At 44.9% G+C, this 10,515-nt stretch overlaps 1 pseudogene; it reads left to right on the top strand.

The window, feature by feature from the left end:
- LOC112076979 (SLIT-ROBO Rho GTPase-activating protein 2-like) overlaps positions 1-10,515 on the top strand; it is a 42,893-nt pseudogene that overhangs the window by 14,123 nt on the left and 18,255 nt on the right.

Raw genomic sequence — 10,515 nt, 5'->3', positions numbered from 1 at the left:
CACACACACACACACACACACACACACCACACACACACACACACACACACACACACACACCAACACACCACACACACACACACACCCTTGTGAAGCAGCAGTCTGATAGTTTAAAGAGGGAAACTCATGGGGTCGTCCGCCCATGTTTCCCCTTTAAGTGGTCAGTGTTATTCCCCCCTCCTGAACCAACCCCCCCCAACCACGACCGGCAGCATTTTAATTTACCGGACATTTGACCGGCAGCATTTTAATTTACCGGACATTTGACCGGCAGCATTTTAATTTACCGGACATTTGATAAACTTACTGAACCATATGCGTTAGGTGTGTAACCTGATTAGGGTGCGATTAGGTTAGAGCTGCCGCTTTCAAGGAGCTGGACTCTAACCCGAAGCTTATAAGAAATCCTGCTATGCCCTCCGACGAACCATCAAACAGGCAAAGCATCAATACAGGACTAAGATCGAGTCCTACTACACCGGCTCTGACGCTAGTGGGATGTGGCAGGGCTTGCAAACCATTACATACTACAAAGGGAAGCACAGCCGAGAGCTGCCCAGTTACACAAGCCTACCAGATGAGCTAAATAACTTATATGCTCGCTTCGAGGCAAATAACACGGAAACATGCATGAGAGCACCAGCTGTACCGGAAGACTGTGTGATTACACTCTCCGCAGCCGATGTGGGTAAGACCTTTAAACAGGTAAACATTCACAAGGCCGCAGGGCGAGACGGATTACCATGACATGTGCTGCGAGCATGCGCTGACCAACTGGCAAGTGTCTTCACTGACATTTTTAACCTCTCCCTGTCCGAGTCTGTAATACCAACATGTTTTAAGCAGACCACCATAGTGCCTGTGCCCAAGAACACCAAGGTAACCTGCCTAAATGGTTACCGGCCCGTAGCACTCACGTCTGTAGCCATGAAGTGCTTTGAAAGGCTGTTCATGGCTCACATCAACACCATCATCCCAGAAACCCTAGACCCACTCCAATGTTCATACCGCCCAAACAGATCCACAGATGATGCAATCTCTATTGCACTCCACACTGCTCTTTCATACCTGGACAAAAGGAACACCTATGTGAGAATGCTATTCATTGACTTCAGCTCAGCGTTCAACACCATAGTGCCCTCAAAGCTCATCATTGAGCTAAAGACCCAGGGACTAAACACATCCCTCTGCAACTGGATCCTGGACTTCCTGACTGGCCACCACCAGGTGGTAAGGGTAGGTAACAACACATCCGCCACGATGATCCTCAACACAGGGGCCCCTCGGGGGTGTGTGCTCAGCCCCCTCCTGTACTCCCTGTTCACTCATGACTGCACGGCCAGGCACGACTCCAACACCATCATTAAATTTGCCGATGACACAACAGTGGTTGGCCTGATCACCGACAACAACTAGACAGCCTATAGGGAGGAGGTCAGAGACCTGGCCGTGTGGTGCCAGGACAACAACCTCTCCCTCAACTTGATCAAGACAAGGAGATGATTGTAGACTACAGAAAAAGAGGACCGAGCACGCCCCCATTCTCATCGACAGGGCTGCAGTGGAGCAGGTTGAGAGCTTCAAGGGTCCTCAGATCCTCAAAAGTTTCTACAGTTGTACCATCGAGAGCATCCTGACTGGTTGCATCACTGCCTGGTATGGCAACTGCTCGGCTTCTGACCACAAGGCACTACAGAGGGTAGTGCGAACGGCCCAGTAGATCACTGGGGCCAAGCTTCCTGCCATCCAGGACCTCTATACCAGGCGGTGTCAGAGGAAGGCCCTAAGAATTGTCAAAGACTCCAGCCACACTAGTCATAGACTGTTCTCTCTGCTACCGCATGGCAAGCGATACCGGAGCGCCAAGTCTAGGTCCGAGAGGCTTCTAAACAGCTTCTACCCCCAAGCCATAAGACTCCTGAACATCTAGTCAAATGGCAACCCAGACTTTTTGCATTAACCCCCCCCCCCCCCCCCCCTTTCTCCACACCACTGCCACTTCTTTGTTGTCATCTATGTGTGGTTCCTTTTTGATCCCATCCTGGCCCTTACAATGTAAAACATACCACCTCAATGGCCGTGCCCTCGCACATTGATCTTGTACCGGCACCCCTAGTATATATTGTTTTTTTGTAACTGCTCTTTTTTACTTCTTACTTTTATCTCTTATTCTTTTCCGTATTTTTTTGAAACTGCCTGTTGGTTAGGGCGGCTCGTAAGTAAGCATTTCACTCTAAGGTCTTAACACCTGTTTGTATTCGGAGCGGATGGCTGTAATAAATTGATTTGTCTTTTAATGATATGATGTTGATGATGCTCAGACTAAACTGTCACATTACTTTTCCTCCTCAGCCGACACAGAGAGTAAGCAAACAGATTAAATCACTAACCATGTCAGTCACTATCTCTCCAAGCTAGGGACAGTTTAACTTTTCTATTGGTCCGCTTTTTATTTTTATGTATTTTTATTGTATTTCACCTTTTTAAACCAGGGTACGCTAAGGTGAAGGAACAGTTGCGTATGTTTGCAACTGCGACCCTGGCCAAGATAGCAAAGCAGGTTCGAACATACTAACAATCAACAAGAGTTACCCATGGAATCAAACAAAATCAATAATCACAGTAGAAAATATTATATATACAGCATGTGGCAATGAAGGTAGGATAAGAGGAGGTGAGGCATATAAATAGGCATGGTGGCGAGTAATTACAATAAAGCAATTTAAACACTTGAATGGTGGATTGTGCAGAAGATGATGTGCACAAGTAAGAGATACTGGGTGCCAAGGAGCTAATGATAAATAAATATACAGTTATGGGATGACGGTAGATGGATGGGCTATTACAGATGAGCTATGTACAGTTGTCAGTGGATCTTGTGAGCTGCTCCTGACACTGGTGCTTAAAGCTAGTGGAGGCCTAGTAATCTAGTAAGAGTCTCCAGCTTCAAGCGTTTTTTTGCAGTTTGTCCAGTCATTGGGCAGCAAAACTGGACGGAGAGGCGGCCAAAGGAAGAAATTGGCTTGGGGTGAATGGACTATCTGGCTGGGATTGCGGTGCTAATCGGTGGGCTGCTGCTTATGGGTGACAGTGAGCTTGAGATAGGCGGGGCTTTAACCCTAGCAGACGAACTGTAGTGACCTGGAGCCAGTGGGTTTTGGCGACGAGTATGAAGCGAGGGCTAGTCCAACCGAGCATACACGGTCGAGTTGGTGGGGTAGTAATAATGGGGCTTTGGGTTGACAAAACAGGATTGGCAGCTGTGGATAGACTGCATCCAATTTGTTGAGTAGAGTGTTGGAGGCTATTTTGTAAATGACATCGCCGAAGTCGAGGATCGGTAGGATGGTCAGTTTTACGAGGGTATGTAAGTCAGAACCGTCGAGAGTAGTGATGCTGGATGGGCAGGTAGGTGCGGGCAGCAATCGGTTGAAGAGCATGCATTTAGTTTTACTTGCATTTAAGAGCAGTTGGAGGCCATGGAAGGAGAGTTGTATGGCATTGAAGCTCATCTGGAGGTTAGTTAACACAATGTCCAAAGAAGGGCCAGAAGTATACAGAATGGTGTCATCTGCGTAGAGGTGGATCAATGAATCACCAGCAGCGAGAGCGACATCATTGATGCATACAGAGAAGAGAGTCGGCCCGAGAATTAAACCCTGTGGCACCCCCATAGAGACTGCCAGAGGTCCGGAAAACAGGTCCTCCGATTTGACATACTGAACTCTATTGGAGAAGTAGTTGGTGAACCAGGCGAGGAAATCATTTGAAAAACCAAGGCTCTCGAGTCTGCCAATAAGAATGTTGTGATTGACAGAGTCGAAAGCCTTAGCCTGGTCGATGAATACGGCTGCACAGTAATGTCTCTTATCGATGGTGGTTATGATATCATTTAGGACCTTGAGCGTGGCTGAGGTGCACCCATGACCAGCTCTGAAACCAGATTGCATAGCGGAGAAGGTACGGTGAGATTCGAAATGGTCGGTAATCTGTTTGTTAACTTGGCTTTCAAAGACCTTAGAAAGGCAGGGTAGAATAGATATAGGTCTGTAGCAGTTTGAGTCTAGAGTGTCTCTCCCTTTGAAGAGGGGCATGACCGCGGCAACTTTCCAATCTATGGGAATCTCAGACGATACGAAAGAGAGGTTGAACAGGCTAGTAATAGGGGTTGCAACAATTTCGGCAGATAATTTTAGAAAGAGAGGATCCAGATTGTCTAGCCCGGCGGATTTGTAGGGGTCCAGATTTTGCAGCTCTTTCAGAACATCAGCTATCTGGATTTGGGTGAAGGAGAAGTGGGGGAGGTTTGGGCGAGTTGCTGTGGGAAGCGCAGGGCTGTTGACCGGGGTAGGGGTAGCCAGGTGGAAAGTATGGCCAGCCGTAGAAAAATGCTTATTGAAATTCTCAATTCTCAAATCAAATCAAATTTTATTATTGTGGTTTTATCGGGGATAACAGTGTTTCCTAGCCTCAGTGTAGTGGGCAGCTGGGAGGAGGTGATCTTCTTCTCCATTGACTTTACAGTGTTTTTGAGTTTGTGCTACAGGATGCAAATTTCTGCTTGAAAAGCTAGCCTTAGCTTAGCTAGCCTTAGCTTTGTGTATATTTGTTCCTAACTTCCCTGAAAACTTGCATATCACGGGGGCTGTTCGATGCGAATGCAGAACGCCACATGATGTTTTTGTGCTGGTCAAGGGCAGWCAGGTCTGGAGAGAACCAAGGGCTATATCTGTTCCTGGTTCAAATTTTTTTGAATGGGGCATGCTTATTTAAGATGGTGAGGAAGGCACTTTTAAAGAATAACCAGGCATCCTCTACTGACGGGATGAGGTCAATATCCTTCCAGGATACCCGGGCCAGGTCGATTATGAAGGCCTGCTCGCTGAAGTGTTTTAGGGAGCGTTTGACAGTGATGAGGGGTGGTTGTTTGACCGCAGACCCATTACGGATGCAGGCAATGAGGCAGTGATCGCTGAGATCTTGGTTGAAAACAGCAGAGGTGTATTTGGAGGGCAAGTTGGTTCGGATGATATCCCGTGTTTACGGATTCAGGGTTGTAGGTTCATTGATAATTTGTGTGAGTGTCACGCCCTGACTAGGGTGGGCATTCTAGTTTCTTTATTTCTATGTTTTGTATTTCTATGTTTTGGCAGGGTATGGTTCTCAGTCAGGGACAGCTATCTATCGTTGTCTCTGATTGGGAATCATACTTAGGTAGCCCCTTTTCCCTCCTTTCAGTGTGGGTAGTTATCTTTGTTAGTGGCACTATAGCCCTGTAAGCTTCACGGTTGTTTCTTCGTTTCTTGTTTTGTTGGCGACATTTACAATAATAAAAGAAAATGTACGCTCACGACGCTGCACCTTGGTCCTCTTCTTCAGACGAGCGTGACAGTGAGATTGAGGGCATCAAGCTTAGATTGTGGAGGAAGAAGTAGACTATTCCAAACAGTCTCTCATACCAGGGCTACATTTTTTTTAAATGTAAAAAAGCAATGAGTCTGATGCAACAGATCAGAACGTTTATTTTAAAATGTTGATCAACTCTTATTTCTTCCCATTGTAAGCGTAGCGATGTGTACAAGGCAGGAGGCTACGTGAGAATGTTCGTTCCATAATGCAGTTACTGCTGCTCTTCAATTATATCTTACTTTTATTTCTTATTCTTTTTTGGGGGGGGTATTTTTATATTTCTTTTTTTGACAAATAAAATTTGATTTGATTTGAATTAACAGGTAAAGACCATTGTCAAAAGGGCACCACACATGCAGTGTCATGTGACAGAGATGGAAATATCCATTAGAAAGTTGAAGAGTGGGGATATAATATGCAACAACTAACATGGGTTACTAATATGACTAGGATTGTGCCTTTGGCTACTGGACAATGAAAGAAAGTTGCTAAAAAATAATTGCCTTCAAGGATATGGTCTGATTTTGTCTAGGCTACTTTGAAGCAAGGTAAGACATGCCTCATAATATGTATTAAGACTTTCAGGGTTTCAAACAATTAAGTATAGGTTTTCAAAATGCATACTGCCTCCAGCTCATTGCAAAGTGGTACGTGACGTGCTGATGAAGCCTGCCTGATGAAGCCTGCCTGATGAAGACTGCCTGATGAAGCCTGCCTGATGAAGACTGCCTGATGAAGAGTGTTTGAGATGCTGTAGCAGCAGCTGTCACACTGACAGATTTTCCACTCAAAAGTTCTGTATCTGTATTCTGTACGCGTGTGAAAAATAAGGTCAATGTCAAAGGTGTTCAATCCACAGACTCATGTACGTAACAAATATACTGTACAAATGCGCCAATTTAATTCCACTAAATTATGCAAATMAACCTATAGAACGATAAGCATGACCAGTTAAATATATTTCCATCGATTGGTATTTCCATCAATGAAAAGACTAAAAAGCATTATTTCGCTATGTGATTTTTCTTCTTCTCCAGGACAATTGGCCAGCGGCAATTTTATTAATCGTCTTTTTAAAATTATCGGCCAAAAGACGGCTATTACCGGCTAACAGAAACCCTGATGCACATGCATGTGTGTGTGGAATTCCCTGTCAGCCAGTGGTATGCCAGCGCACCAGGCCTCTCATTCCTAACAATCCACTGTCCAGCGGTGTGACATTGTATGACACACGCACCCTTGAGAAGCACGGCTGGACAGTGTATGACACACACACAGACACAAACACACACACACACAACCCTCTCTCTCYCTCTCTCTCTCACTGCTCCTCCTGTCCCCCTGTGTAGGTGATGAAGACATACCACATGTACAACACAGACAGTATCAACTCTGAGAACAAACTGAAGGATGCAGAGAAACAGGAGGAGAAGCAGATGGGGCGTTCTGGTCGTCAGGACGACAGACAGACTCCCAGGTCACCTGACACACTGGCCAGCGTCAAGACGGAGGAGAAACATGTCCGACGCTCCCTCCAGTTCAAAAGTCAACTAGAAGAAAGCATCGAGAGACTAACGTGTACACAAGTGCGTGTGTGTGTGTGTGTGTGTGTGTGTGTGTTGTGTGTGTGTGTGTGTGTGTGTGTGTGTGTGTGTGTGTGTGTGTGTGGTGTGGTTGTGTGTGTGTGTGTGTGTATAGGAACAAGAATATGAGAGCAGCTCTGTCTGAGGAATGAGACCCTGAGACCTCTACTGACATGTTGGCTGATGATGCAGGTCACACAGCACAGTCCATTATAGTGTGTGTGCATATACAGTTGATGTCGGAAGTTTACATACACCTTAGCCAAATACATTTAAACTCAGTTTTTCACAATTCCTGACATTTAATCCCAGTAAAATTCCCTGTCTTAAGTCAGTTAGGATCACCACTTTATTTTAAGAATGAAATGTCAGAAATAATAGAAGATTGATTTAGTTCAGCTTTTATTTCTTTCATCACATTCCCAGTGGGTCAGAAGTTATCATACACTCAATTAGTATTTGGTAGCATTGCCTTTAAATAGTTTACCTTGGTCAAACGTTTCAGGTAGCCTTCCACAAGCTTCCCACAATAAGTTGGTGCATCTCATACACAATAGGAACCACAAAATCATCACATAACAACCAAACACAGAACAAAGAAACAGAGATCAGAATAATATGATAAAAGAGACCTACACTAGCATCACAGACACTACCACAAATATAATTACACAGATAACTACACACAAAAAACCTTTTATAATAAATTCCTACATAATAAACAAATTAAATATAAGACTTAAAGAATCAGAGAGGCTTTACTAGAAACAAATAGACAACAACACATACACACAAATAGCATATAGATTAAAAACCATATAGCACTATATGAACACCTATAAGACAATGACATAATGATACAAGAGTATAACACACAATTAGAAGGAAAGAACCATTCTAACGAACACAACATTAATAAAAAACAATAACCATAGAACATGAGACTATAGATGAATACAATCAAAATATATACCTCTATAGCATATACACAAACATCCCATCAAATAGATACAATACTATATTATAGATAGAGATGCCCAATCCTCCTCGACGACCGCCACCACACATAAGATACCATGCCCCACGAACACGTGAGATTCAACAGTATAGGAGATAGCGAATGTCTTACAAGCTCATTAGCAAGACCCGACACCACCATTTGTCTACCACAAACTGCCACGAATGGGCATTATGGCCAAACAGTTTCATCAGACCAGAGGACATTTCTCCAAAAAGTATGATCTTTGTCCCCATGTGCAGTTGCAAACCGTAGTCTGGCTTGTTATGGTGGTTTTGAAGCAGTGGCTTCTTCCTTGCTGAGTGGCTCTTTAGGTTATGTCGATATAGGACTTGTTTTTACTGTGTGATATAGATACTTTTGTACCAGTTTCCTCCAGCATCTTCACAAGGTCCTTTGCTATTGTTCTGGGATTGATTTGCACTTTTCGCACCAAAGTACGTTCACCTCATCTCTTCCTCCTGAGCTGTAAGACGGCTGCGTGGTTCCATGGTGTTTATACTTGCGTACTATTGTTTGTACGGATGACGTGGGTACCTTCAGGTGTTTGGAAATTGCCCAAGGATGAACCTGACTTGTGGAGGTCTACATTTTTTTTTTCTGAGGTCTTGGCTGATTTCTTTGATTTCCCATGATGTCAAGCAAAGAGGCACTGAGTTTGAAGGTAGGCCTTGAAAAACATCCACAGGTACACCTCCAAATTGATCACAATCGGATGTCAATTAGCCTATCAGAAGCTTCTAAAGCCATGACATAATTTTCTGGAATTTTCCAAGCTGTTTAAACTTAGTGTATGTACATTTCTGACCCACTGGAATTGTGATACAGTGAATTGTAAACAATTGTTGGATAAATTACTTGTGTCATGCACAAAGTAGATGTCCTAACCGACTTGCCAAAACTATAGTTTGTTAACAAGAAATGTGTGGAGTGGTTGAAAAACAAGTTTTAATGACTCCAACATAAGTGTATGTAAACTTCCGACTTCAACTGTACCTGCACGTGTGTGTTGTTCATGAATGATGTATGAGTTTGTAACTGGCTTAAAGCTCGAGCCATGTTCTACTACAGTGGGGGCTCTGTCAGAGTGACAAGACCCTACCACTGGCCTTACTATTATCTACCAGTTTAGACTGTTCTCTCTCAATCCTGGTATCTCTCTTTCTCACTCTCACTCCCTCTCTCTTCCTCTCTCTCTTTCTCCCTCTATCTTCTCTCTATCTCCTCTCTTTCTTCCTCTCTCTCCTCTCACTCTCACTCCCCCTCTCTCTCTTCCTCTCTCTCTTTCTCCCTCTCTCTCCTCTCACTCCCCCTCTCTCTCTTCCTCTCTCACTCTCTCCTCTCCATCTCCTCTCTTTCTCCCTTTCTCCTCTCACTCTCCCTCTCTCGTTCTCTCTCTCTGTCTCTCTCTCGTTCTCACCCTCTCTCTTGCTCTCTTTCACCCCCCCCCCTCTCTCTGTGTCCCTCTCAGAGGCAGGCTAAGTACACAGAGAACAAGCTGAAAGCAATCAAGGCGAGGAATGAATACCTGCTGGCTCTGGAGGCTACGAACAGCCCCCCCCCCTCTCTCTGTGTCCCTCTCAGAGGCAGGCTAAGTACACAGAGAACAAGCTGAAAGCAATCAAGGCGAGGAATGAATACCTGCTGGCTCTGGAGGCTACGAACAGCTGTGTCTTCAAATACTACATCCACGACTTGTCTGATATCATCGACGTGAGTACACACACACACACAACCTGTTGGACATGGTAAAAATAGATACATACTCCAGCAGTCTTTCTGGGGGGCAGAGAACAACTGATTATGTAGTCCAACATCCATCTCAGCCCACCACCTCTCCCTGAGGCACGTAGACCTGTCAGCCTTAACTCAACTTAACAAGACCTACTGCAAGCAGAGCAGGGCTCTCCCCTCATCCCCCATCATCCCTACTCCCCCTCATCCCTTCTTCCACACTGACAGGACTCTCCCTCTCTACACCCTCATCCTTCTCTTCCTCCCTCTATCTTCCTCCCTCTCTCTCCTGACCCTTAACAAGGACCACTGACAGGACTCTCCCTCTCTACACCCTCATCCTTCTCTTCCTCCCTCTCTCTCCTGACCCTTAACAAGGACCACTGACAGGACTCTCCATCGTCTTCTGTTTCCTCCTCCTCTCCCCTCTGGTCTCATTACTGTAGTCTGCGCTCTACTATAGACTGAGAGACTGTGGGTTAGCCTTTGGCTATATGAACAGGAATGATGATGATAGATGAAGTACTTCTAATGCTCCTTCACTCATTCTGTCTGAAGGGTTAGCATGTAGCATACCTTCACTCATTCTGTCTGAAGGGTTAGCATGTAGCATACCTTCACTCATTCTGTCTCATTCTGTCTGAAGGGTTAGCATGTAGCATACCTTCACTCATTCTGTCTGAAGGGTTAGCATGTAGGCATACATCTTCACTCATTCTGTCTGAAGGGTTAGCATGTAGCATACTCTTCACTCATTCTGTCTGAAGGGTT

The sequence above is a fragment of the Salvelinus sp. IW2-2015 genome, unplaced genomic scaffold (assembly GCF_002910315.2).
Source record: "Salvelinus sp. IW2-2015 unplaced genomic scaffold, ASM291031v2 Un_scaffold4174, whole genome shotgun sequence".
NCBI lineage: Eukaryota > Metazoa > Chordata > Actinopteri > Salmoniformes > Salmonidae > Salvelinus > Salvelinus sp. IW2-2015.
The sequence above is the reverse complement of the archived record's forward strand: the minus strand, read 5'-3'. Positions and strand labels throughout refer to the sequence as shown.